At 38.7% G+C, this 11950-nt stretch overlaps 2 long non-coding RNA genes across 2 annotated transcripts; both read left to right on the top strand.

Moving 5' to 3' along the window:
- Nucleotides 1–1971: 1971 nt before the first annotated feature.
- Nucleotides 1972–4014, top strand: LOC143856723 (uncharacterized). Its single transcript, XR_013238321.1, has 2 exons — nucleotides 1972–2153; nucleotides 3490–4014. It is a non-coding gene; the product is annotated as an uncharacterized LOC143856723 (long non-coding RNA).
- Nucleotides 4015–7570: 3556 nt separating this feature from the next.
- Nucleotides 7571–9819, top strand: LOC143856740 (uncharacterized). Its single transcript, XR_013238333.1, has 2 exons — nucleotides 7571–7863; nucleotides 9417–9819. It is a non-coding gene; the product is annotated as an uncharacterized LOC143856740 (long non-coding RNA).
- The last annotated feature ends 2131 nt before the right edge of the window (nucleotides 9820–11950 follow it).

Raw genomic sequence — 11950 nt, 5'->3', positions numbered from 1 at the left:
GGTAAGTCCAGACATATAGGACTTAGACATAGTGCTATAAGAGAGTTACTTACTAATGGAGTAGTAACTATTGATTTTGTGAGATCGAGCCAAAACTTGGCCGATCCATTCACTAAAGCTCTTGCAAGAGATCTGGTGAGTAAAACATCATTAGGGATGGGGTTAAAGCCATTAACCAATAGTCACCAATGATGGAACATCAACTCAACACTTGAATAAACATCAAGTCTTGAGTTCAATGAGTCCAAGTACATCATATGGAGTGATTGCAAGCACTATAATCTGTATTATTTGCCATCCCAAGGTAAAGTGCTTGGTACCTGTAATGTTTAAAAGGAGAAGGCTGAGTATTTAAACTCTTAATAGGCTTATAACATAGTGTTGGAGTGTTTTAGTTACAGGGGCACTCTTGATAAGCCTACCTATGTGAGTGTGGAAGTGGTGCCGCTTCCTATGAGACCTGGCTAGTCTCTAGAGCGCTCATGAAACCAAGATATAGACACAAGGCCAGTACATGTGTCGGTTTTAGAAATTGCCCAAAGAGGTGAAATCTTGTGTGTGAGACGTATCCGGTTAACCAAATAGAATAGCTAGTTCAAAGATACGTCTACTATGCAATTCTGGTTAACTTTGATATGTCCTCACTAAGTGAAGGTTCAAATCGAGAGATACCTTCATCTATGCATAAGATTTCCAAGCCTGATGAGAAAATTTTCTTTGATTTTGAAAATGGTGGGGGATTGTTAGTGATTTTGCATTTTCAAAATCATGTATATTACATGTTTTAGTGTTTTGGAAAATGTTTTATCAAAAGCGTTTGGGAAAAAGAAAATGTTTTCTTGGAAATATTTGCTTTTACAAAAGGATGTAGAAGTGTAGTTGAAAAGATAGTTCCACATCAGATGAGAGAAAAGAAAGAGAAGGGCTTATAAAGCACTACCTTTTCTAACTCTTGTTGATTGCACATTGGGTTGAACCCATGGTTGGACCCGCGGGACGGTGCAACGCACCGTTCGCACACGCGCACGCGCACGCGCGCGCGCGGCGTGGGCAATGGGCTATAGGGCGCATAGTGGCGCTTTTTTAGGCGCACTTTGCACTTCGCACGTACGCAACGTCGCGAGGAGCGATTGGAGCCTTTAATTTTTCCAGATTTGATCTGCACCGTTGGATCAAGATGAAGGTGGACCGGTCGGATGGGTGGGTCAAATGGTTCGCAGGCCCATCAAGCCGAATGGTTCAGTTGGGTTGCGTTTCGGTTCGGGCCTAACGGTCGGCCCAACGGGCCCATGACTCCAACGGTCAAAGAGTGTGATCAAATGGGTTGTGTCCCTTCCCCCAACGGTCATGTGCCAAGGGGGTGCGATCCACACCATAGATGGTTGATCTAACGATGACTGGGTTGGAGAGAGGTTTTACTCAAACCAACAGTCACCTCTAGAATCGATCAGGACCATTCAAAATCAATGGGTGCGATCTAAAGGTCAGATTTCAAACATTCTGGAAAGGTGCCCTGTAGAGGTGTTTTTCACACTGAAAAGACACCAGATGGTCTATAAAAATGTGCAAACTTCAGTCATTTAATATAGAAATCGAATTGGCAATTCTGACTGATTTTACACTCTCTTCTACACTCCTACAAAAATCCCCAAGTATTTCTACATACTGTTTTTCTTTTGTTTACTGTTCTAGATACTGTTTTTCTGCAGAAACAGAATCTAGAGATTTCTCTAAGGCTTGAAATTTCGGAAGGGCATTTCGGGTTTGATTCCGCTAGTGCTACGCGTCATCAAACATTAGTAGGGCTTCCCTACTAGGCTTCATTGTATCTTGGAGGCAATTCGCGGATCCCCTTTGCACACTACTAGTGGGGGCGAATCTTGTCTTAAGGAAAGTGATATCACGCCTTGAAGCAACAAGTTTCTGTTTTCTATCATCAACAGTACCCTCAACAAATTTTCCAACATTTATGAGATGAGGGATCCCGGAGTCTCTATATAATTTGTGGAACACAACATGGAAGATGCCTAAAAGATAGTGAACAATGGCATTACTGCAAAAAGCTTTACCCATAGCTCTTTTCTCATTTCTTTTACTTGGGTCTGCTTCTTTCATGGTGGAGTCGAGGGTTTTGCTTCATCTTCCTCTTCAAGGTATATAACAGATCTTTATAAGCTGTTTTCTTTTTTCCCTTGTAACAATTGAGAGAAAATGGTAAATTAAATTCCCTGATTGGATATACAATAAGATATATAGTTTTTATTGCCTCTTCTTTTTATTGGAACCACGCAAAATATAATATATTGCAGATAAAAATTTCTTGTTTGTGAGATTTTCTCACTTGGAACTTATGCAAGAAATTCGTATATGCAATATTTTTGAATAGTCGTTTCTTATGTAACATTTTCTACTTGTTAAAACGCACAGAGGAATTCATTTGCTTTGTAATAGATTATAAAGATCTAAATAGTATTTCCATCTTCTTAATTATATACAAATGGTTTGAAGTTAAATCTGCACTCTTTATCGGGTGGGCTCCACTTGGAATTCATGGTTAAAAATTTGTTCTCATTGACTGATACTAAAGTAAACTATATGACAAGTACCCCACAAATGGGCCAAAAGATCATAAGTTGTCAACATTCAATGATGGACCATCAAGAGTACGGCCCACCAGATTGACGTTCCAGATTTTCTGGGCCTCCAAGCATGTCTAAAACGGTGTTGTACAATGAATCAACTCTTGTTTCCGTGGTTTAAATTGTAGCAAAATTAAGTGGAATGATAGTTTGGGATTTCCCATAAAATCTTCTCGAGGGTGCAACTTGGGATGGGGTCAACCCTATGGGTTCAACCTGATTTTGGCTTGGGTTGGGTTGGCATTTTCTCAGGTTAGGGTTTGGAAGAGGCAACCTGATTTAATTTCAGGTTGGTTAGGGTTGAGGCCTTGGTAACCAACCCGACCAGACCCGAACCCGACCTCCCTATTCTAATTTTAACTTGATTTTCTTTGGGTTATATTTTTTTCTTGTATTTTTCTATTTGCCCCCTGGGTGCACCTGAACCCGACCCAGCCCAATTTGAAAAAAAACAGGTTAGATGAGTTGGGTTAGGGTTGACCATTCTCAACCCGAGGCTTGGGTTTGGTGGGGTTAGAATTGAGGGAATGCTAACTTGGGGTGGACTAGGATTGGTCTCAACCCGATCCAACCTGAGCCGAGTTGCACTACCCCTATTCTCCATAGGACGATCCGAACCCTCAGATCTGTGGTGGTTTAAATGGACAGCACTGTACAGAAACCTCCGCAGATCGGAGGGATAGGATCATCCTCTGGAGAAGATTTTTGAATCAAGGGTCCAAACAAATTAATGGCTTGGTCAACCTAAAAATAATATGGGCCCACTGTATTCTTTATGCTACACTTGGAGGCATCATCGTATAAAACCTAGTTACTTTGGTACCAGTTTAAATGTGATTTTGTGATGTAGGACTTGCACTGCACGGACGTGGAAGAGAATTGTTGGGCGATAGGGTGGGCACAACAGCCAATCCGGCTCCTGAAATGAATACAATAGGGCACCATCACCCCCCCGAGCATTATGGGACATCCTATATGGGCCTCTTATTGCTTTGCATGATTGTGGTGGCCCTTTCCATTTTAGCTATCATCATCTTTGCTTGCAGAAGAAATGACCCAAAGAAACGCAGAATGAACGGAAACGTGGGTGATCTTGGTAGTGATAATGATGACTATGAGAGGAATAGCTCCGGGTTGTTGCAATTGGGTAAATCAAAATCAAAGGGTCTTGATAAGGGATGAGTCATTATGGTATCCTAGGTTACTTCTGATGTTGTATGTAAAATTGATGAGTCCTTCTATGTTTTCTAGGGTTCTTTATGTTAGACTAGATTTTCCAACAGTCTCTTGGGGAATTCTATGAAATTGTTTGGGTTACCTTAAGAGACTTATAAGAACTACAACTATGTGTTTAATGTGGTTAACTATTTTAGGAGCGAATAAATAGAAAGACGTGTTGAATAAGTACGGAATGATCACCTACAATGTGAAGGATCTCCTCAATAGTAACAGTGAACATGCAAAGATGAGGCTTGCTTTCTCTCATCTATTGAATCACATTAAGAGAGTTTCCCTCATTAATCAGTCTTAAGCACACCTTACCTAAAATTTTAAGCACATTGGGCAAATTTTGAACCCTAGCATCGCTTGGGTCAGCGAGACCAACAGACTAGTGTAGGCAACGAGAAATCTTCACCCCGAATCACAAATCAGATTGCCCACACCGGTTGGACCAGGATTCCCTGCGCTAAGCTCCAAGCATCAAAGTTCAGCTTTCAAAAGCCAAAGGGAGCAGCATTATGGAGGAAGTTTGTACATAATGACAATGTGGCCGAGTAAAAGACCGCCACTTCACTCATGTGCCCCTCACGGGCATTGTACATGTAGACAGGGAAATTTTAGTAATCTAACCCTTTTGGAAAAGGAAAAGGAAAAATTTCCAATGGGGGACACAAAAATGACGTAATTGTCAACATGACCCATGCTTTTCTGAATTATCAACGAGGGACAAAAGATGTCTTGTCAGTAAAAGCTGGACGAAAATGCCCTTTTCTTAAGCAACACGTTTTACTTTTCTACTTTTCCTTCTTCTCTCTTCTTTCCCTCTTTTTTTTTTTTACTTTTCCATTTTCAACTTTGTTTTTTTACCCTCCCAGTCATCCTCCTCTTCGTTCAACCACCATTGTCGTTGGGAAGTCTCGAAAACTTGAAACGTGAGTTCATTCCCATCTATCACTCGGTATCTAGGTTTTGTTTTTCATTTGTTTTAGGGTTTTGCATTTCTCCTTCTCCCTTTCAATGGCGAACGATTCGTATACGGTTTGTCTTTATGTGTACACTCCGTATATTGGTGGACTACGGACTTAGGTGTCGATTTCATTATATGGCCAACATAAATCATTAGACTCAGTAAATTAATAAGTCTACCAATATCAATTTTTACAAGTTGAAGCTGTCCATCTGATATAAATTTAAGACCATAGTTACCAGGGTGAGAAACGAATTCGGGAAATGAAACGTGAAACGGAAAGGGAAAACGCATGGGAAAAAATATAGGGGAAATGAAAAATGAGAAAATGATAGAAAATCGTATGAGAAATGTCTTCGGAAACGCATTAGAAGCATTTCAGCGATAGAAAAAATACACGTGAAACACAAGGAAAACACGAAATATGTGGTTTTGTTGATTTAAACACGAAAAACATTTCTCCAATTTTTTTTATCATGTTTCTGAAACATTTCCGAAAACGCATTTCCCGCGTTTTATATGAAACGAGTTTACCACCCGCGAGAAACACTTTTTAGGGGAAACGGATTTCCCACCTGCCCAAGAAGTTTCTGGCAAGGAAGAAAAAGGGGCACACATATTATTTCCTAGGACTTGGCTTGTCTCATCAATGTCCCCACCAACTTTAATAATGGTCAAAGGTATCATCACATCTAGTCGGTACACAATTTAGTTTCATTAAAGCTGAGGCTCAACACGGGTCGAGGAGCTCGGAGGTTCAATCTCAGCTTTCCAACCAGGGGCGACTGCACTTGAAAGGGAAGGGGGGCAATTGCCCCCCTTAATATTTTGGGAAAAAAAATGAGGAACACTAGCGTCAAGCGGGTAAATAAATATCCACTTGAACGTACTCAGGATTCTATTGGCCATAAATTGCCTTGTTGGCACTCCCTTCTTTCACTAGGATTAATAAATAGGCATAATAATCCGTCAAAATAGTGCTGTCATTCCCTTGTTTAATGTGTTTTAATTTTCTCGTTAAAGCAATATTCTTGACGGTACCCACTGATGGAGTAAGTATATCGCGTCTGATCAGTTTGTTGGGGGCTATTTCAGTCAACCAAAAAAACCATCAAACGAGATTATATATGGTGGTTTGGGTGATCTAAACCGTTCATTTGTTGGGCCCTAATGTAGATAGCGTGTGCCCAAAAAATCTTCTCCAAACAGTTAATCATAACCCTATGTTCTGTGGGGATTTATGTACTGTACCGTCAATTTTAAACCTACATAAATTGGAGGGTTAGGATCATCCTATGGAAAAGATTTTTGGGGCACACGCTATCTACATTAGGGCCCAACAAATGAACGATTTAGATCACCCAAAAAAATGTGGGCCCACAGTAATTTTGGGCTGCGCGGTGCATACATGGCCGGCCACCATATAATTTCAGGCACAACCTATTTATGTTATGGCCCATCAATTGGACGGTTTCTATCATCCTGTGGTGTAGGCCGTACATTACTTTAAGAAAAATAAGGGACCATAAGGGCTTACACCATATAAAATCTCATTTTGAGGATAGTTAAAGAGAGATTTTATATGGTGTAAGCCCTTACAGTCCCTTATTTTTCAAGAAGTATTGTACGGAGACACTATAGGATGATCCAAACCGTCCATATGATGGGCCATAATGTTAATTGGTTGTGCCCAAAAGAATCATTTCCATAGGATGATCCTAGCCCTCCGATCGATAGAGTTTCCAGAATATGCAATTCATCTATAGATCGGAGGGCTAGGATCATCATATGGAAATGGTTTTTATGCACTACTATTTACGTTATGGCACATCATATGGACGGTTTGGATCATCCTATAGTGTGGTATGTACAATACTTCATGAAAAATAAGGGACTGTAAGGGCTTACACCTTATAAAATCTCAGTTAAAGAAGGCCACAGATTGAAAGAAGCCTAGTGGTTTACCGTAACTCATCAAGAGAAAATTGCATATGGTATTTTAAAGAAAGATTTTATTTCTAAATTAATGCCAGCCTGTCAGTTTTATAGTAAGAGGAAGTGGGCGATTATTCTGCCGTTGTACAAACCATAGTTAATGCCAGCAAGGTGTTTTATGGCCAATAGAGTCTCGAGTAGCTTCAAGCGGCTTTTAACCGCTTGACGCTAGACTTCCTCAAAAAAAAAATATACCTTTATTTTTTAGTATTTTTATATACTTACCCCCCCCCCCCCCCCCCCGCCCCCCCCCCCCCCCCCCCCCCGCCAATCATCCCTAAGATAGAAAATAAGTTAAAATTAATACTTACTACAATTTTTGCCCCCCTTCTGCAAAATTTCTAGCATCGCCCCTGTTTCCAACCAAGACAAAAGCTGAGGCCCACGACATTGGACCATCCATCTTTGTTTTTAAGCCCTGTTTTGTCAAACAAAGTAAGAATGAAATTCCATATATGTTGGTTTTGAATTCAGTGTTTAAAAACTCCTAAACTCAACTCAGTACTCGCCTGAGTCGACTCCCTTTTACCTTGGCCGCATCCGTGTTGCTCAAGTCCTTTGACTCTCCCAACATATGACCGTGCCAACCGCGTTCTCGACCGCGTCCTCGCCAAGAGGAACAAGGATTTTTCTTGGCCGCATTCCGCATCACATCCGTGTTTTTAAACACTTGGGGCATGAACCTCTCTCATTTGACAGAACTTGCGTATGACTCTTGCATTCTTCTAATTCTATCTGTATACTGTACACAATTATTAAGTCCAACCTGGGTGCAAGACTTTTAGACATTGTCAAGGTTAACAAAAGTGGTTGAAGTTTCAACGGCATTTTCCTACAACTTTCCTTTGTATTTCTGAGATGAGCGATCCCGGAGTCTCTATATATTTTGTGGATCGAACACAACATGGAAGATGCCTAAAAGATAGTGAACAATGGCATTACTGCAAAAAGCTTTACCCATAGCTCTTTTCTCATTTCTTTTACTTGGGTCTGCTTCTCTCATGGTGGAATCGAGGGTTTTGCTTCATCTTCCTCTTCAAGGTATATAACAGATCTTTATATGCTGTTTTCTTTTTTTCCTTGTAACAATTGAGAGAAAATGGTAAATTAAATTCCCTGATTGGATATACGATAAGATATATAGTTTTTATTGCCTCTTCTTTTTAATCGAACCACGCAAAATAAAATATATTACAGATAAAATTTCTAGTCTGTGAGATTTTCTCACTTAGAACTTATGCAAGAAATTCGTCTATGCAATATTTTTGAATAGTCGTTTCTTATGTAACATTTTCTACTTGTTAAAACGCAAGGAGGAATTCATTTGCTTTGTAATAGATTATTTTTTGTATGGGTATTGATTAAAAGTTGATGGCTCCCAAAAAGACCTTGATGTTCCTTTGAAAATAAGAACCAATTTTGGTTTGGCTTTCTCTAAAAATTATTTGGTAATAATCTTATGGGAAATGATATTTTCACCCCCTCTTCCTAAAAATGACTATTTCCATCCATTTTATTAGTCTTTTCCTAAAAATGACGACTATTTCCATCCATTTTATTAATCTTTTCCTAAAAATGAAGTCATTTTCAGGAAAAGATAAACAATAGGGGTGGAAATATCATTTCCGTAATCTGATATACAAATGGTTTGAAGTTAAGAGAAAATTGTTTCTACACACTAAGTGTAGGAAGTTATCTGCACAATAGCTTAAAATACAGTTGAGGGCATATTGTTTGGGTGATCCAAACCATTCATTTGATTGGCCCTCACATAGATAGGGTGTCCACAAAAAATTAGCTCCCAACCCTACGATTTGTGGAGGTAAAATGGACGTGTATAAACCTTCACAAATCTGTCCATTTTTTGCCTCCTCGATTCGAAGGGTAGGATGATCCTATGAAGCTGATTTTTTGGGCACACCCTATCTATGTGAGGGCCCATCAAATGAATGCTTTGGATCACCCAAACAATGTGGGCCCCCACTGTATTTTAAGCTAGTATGTAGATAACTTATCTACGCTTGTGTGTAGAAACCGTTTTCTCTTGAAGTTAAATATGATTATTTGCACATAATAGTTGTAATAGTTTAAGGAATAATATAATTAATGAATTTCAAAGAGACCTCAAAGTCCTATTTGCAAGTAAAATTTATTTAAAGTAATTATTATTGCAAATAAAATAATTTAAGACCAAATTTGGTGATATCTAAAGAGGCACTTTGCTTTCTCTTAATTTTGAGTAAAAAAAAAAAAAAAAATGTCGGTGCAATTTTGCTACACTTGCATGCACTGCCTCACAACTAGGGCCGGGTTGGGATGGGTTAAGGCCATCCCTCACCCAACCCAACCTGGGCTACCTCAACCCAAAACTCGAGTTGATGAGTGTCAACACTAACCCAACCTGCCTTTAAGTCTCTCAACCCTAAAAAAACCCGTCTAAGCCAATTTTCAACCCTGGTTGGGTTGGTTTCAGGCTGACCCAACTTGAGCCAAAATCGGGTTAAAGCCGTCGGGTTCAGACTGGGCTGACACAAATCGCACTCCTAGCGAGTTGCTTTGGTCCCATTTTAAATGTGAAATATGTTGTGGTACAGATGTAGGGCTTGCACTGCACGGACATGGAAGGGAACTGTTGGGTGATAGAGTAGGCGGAACGGCCAATCCTGCACCTATAATGAATAGGATGGGAAGACATTTTCCGGCACCAGGTCCCTATCAGCCGGTGCAAAATCCACCACCGGATATAGGAAATTTAATACATATATGATGTTCTTTTACTTTTATTTTTTTGATAAAGTTGATATTCTTCTATTTTTATTTGTTCATATGATGGGGTATTACTGGTGCAGAACACATGCCATTGAGCAAGTCTTTTATTTTTTATTTTTTATTTTCATCATTTTATTTGTAGCATATTTTTGGCCCATCAAAATTTATCTGTTTAGCTTGATTCTTGTATTTTTAGAAGATTACGAAATTTTAATGTGATTTGGGCAAGTTGTGAGCATTTTACATATATGGTATAGGTCAAATGGTCAATTACGAGTTTTCTATTTTAGGTTATTTAGTAATGTTTCTAACTTTTATTTTGTTGCTCTAGGGAGAATTAATTGTTTAGGTCTTAAGTTAGCATTTAGGGTTACTAATTTTTGGTTTTGGCTATCTATATAATGTAATGACATAATGAAAGAAAGATCTAGTTCGAATAAAGTTTATTTTTGGGACATCAGTTGTGAAGAGAGCATTGGCTCTTTCGTGTTGGTGAAGGAGCTTCACTCCTTACACGTGTTATATTGGAGTTTTTTTCCAACTCGTGGCATGGGTTTTCAAACCCCCAGGAGTTATTTTAGTTGCTTCTTGTGTTGATCTTTATCTTGATGTTGCTGCTCCATGCTCCTTGCATCAATTACCTTGATATTTCCTTATAATTTACACATAATTACAAGCTCTCCATATATCTTAACGTATATATGGTTCTACTTCTACATTTGTATAAGAACTTTATTAGGTAAAATCTCTCTCTCTCTCTCTCTCTCTCTCTCGCTCTCATGCCTCATGCTTGAGCAAGGCATGTCCTCGTTGTAATAAAATGAGCAGGGCCCACTACGACATACATGGTCAACCTCTGATTGATCTGAAACATCCAATTCTAACATCTTATAATGTGTTCTTTTGTCATTTACTATGACACGTTGCCTACTGTAATTTTTTACTGTGGTGTTCAATGACAAGAAGATTACACATGATTGGATGTTAGAATTGGATAGGTTTGTATGATTTACAGGCCATAGGTGATTTAAAGTGAGACCTATAAGCTTAAGGGTTCGAATCAATTAAAGTTGGGACCCACTATGTTGTAACGTATACATTACACTATTTTACAATGAGATTGTATAAAGGGCTTCATATCACTGAGGCCCTTCTTGTTTTGGATTTTGAGAACCGATTGTAAGTCCAAAACTGAACATTGGACTCAAAATTAAACACAATTTTGAGTCCAATAATTAATTAGTTTCGGAGTCCAATTTGATTCTCATAATATAAAACGTGAGGCCCCGTGTGTTTTGGAATTTGATAACCTATGGTGACTCCAAACTGATTATTGGATTCAAATTTATGTTTAATTTTGAATCCAATAAGCAGTTCGAGACTCACAATCAGTTCTTAACGTGAGGCCCCGTTTGTTTTGGAATTTGATAACCTATGGTGACTCCAAACTGGTTATTGGATTCAAATTTATGTTTAATTTTGAATCCAATAAGCAGTTCGAGACTCACAATCAGTTCTTAAAATCCAAAACAAAGAGTCTAATTTTTCTTTAATCGGATGAGATAAGATGGAAACACAAATGGCTTAGCTCATAAATTTTGATTATTAGTTACATATGCCATGCAATTGCCTAAGAGTTGAGAACTCAGCTCTTTTTATCAACTTATTGTCTAAAATAAATAAATAAATAAGGAACTCAGCCTAACAATGTAATAATGGCCGAGACACCGCTCAAAATAAAGAATACTAATTTGAAATTCTAGTGTAAACTTAGGCCCCATTTGTTTTGGATTAAGAGAACCGATTGTGAATCCAAAACTTATTATTGGACTCAAATTTATGTTTAATATATTTTGAGTCCAACAATCAGTTCTGGACTCACAATCGGTTCTCAAAATCCAAAACAAATAAGGTCTAAATTTTTCGTCGGATAAGCTGGAAACACAAAAGTAATACATTCAGGTTGGGAAAGTGTCTTGTTTCTTACGGTTTAGTGGGAAACAAGAGTAGAAAGTTGGTTTTAGGGTTTTGGCTCCATCTCAAAGACAAGTTTAACTATTGTTCCATCTTTATTTCATTTAAAATAAATTTTAGACTGTGACATCTTCAATACCTAAGGCTCTATCATAATCGAGATTTTATATGGGGTGCGAGAAGTCCAATATTTTTAGAAACATACAATGGGGCCCACATCATAGGATGATCCAAACCATTCATTTGTTGGGCCACAACATAAATAGGTTGTACCCTATAAATCATCTCGATAAGATGATCATAACCCTCCGATCTATAGAGGTTTCGATAATATGCAGTCCCTCTACAGATCGGAGGGCCCGGTTCGAATCATCCTATAGAAATG

This window comes from Tasmannia lanceolata, unplaced genomic scaffold (assembly GCF_043159265.1).
Source record: "Tasmannia lanceolata isolate RefF3 unplaced genomic scaffold, GAP_Taslan_0.1 ptg000023l, whole genome shotgun sequence".
NCBI classification, from domain to species: Eukaryota; Viridiplantae; Streptophyta; class Magnoliopsida; order Canellales; family Winteraceae; genus Tasmannia; species Tasmannia lanceolata.
The sequence above is the reverse complement of the archived record's forward strand: the minus strand, read 5'-3'. Positions and strand labels throughout refer to the sequence as shown.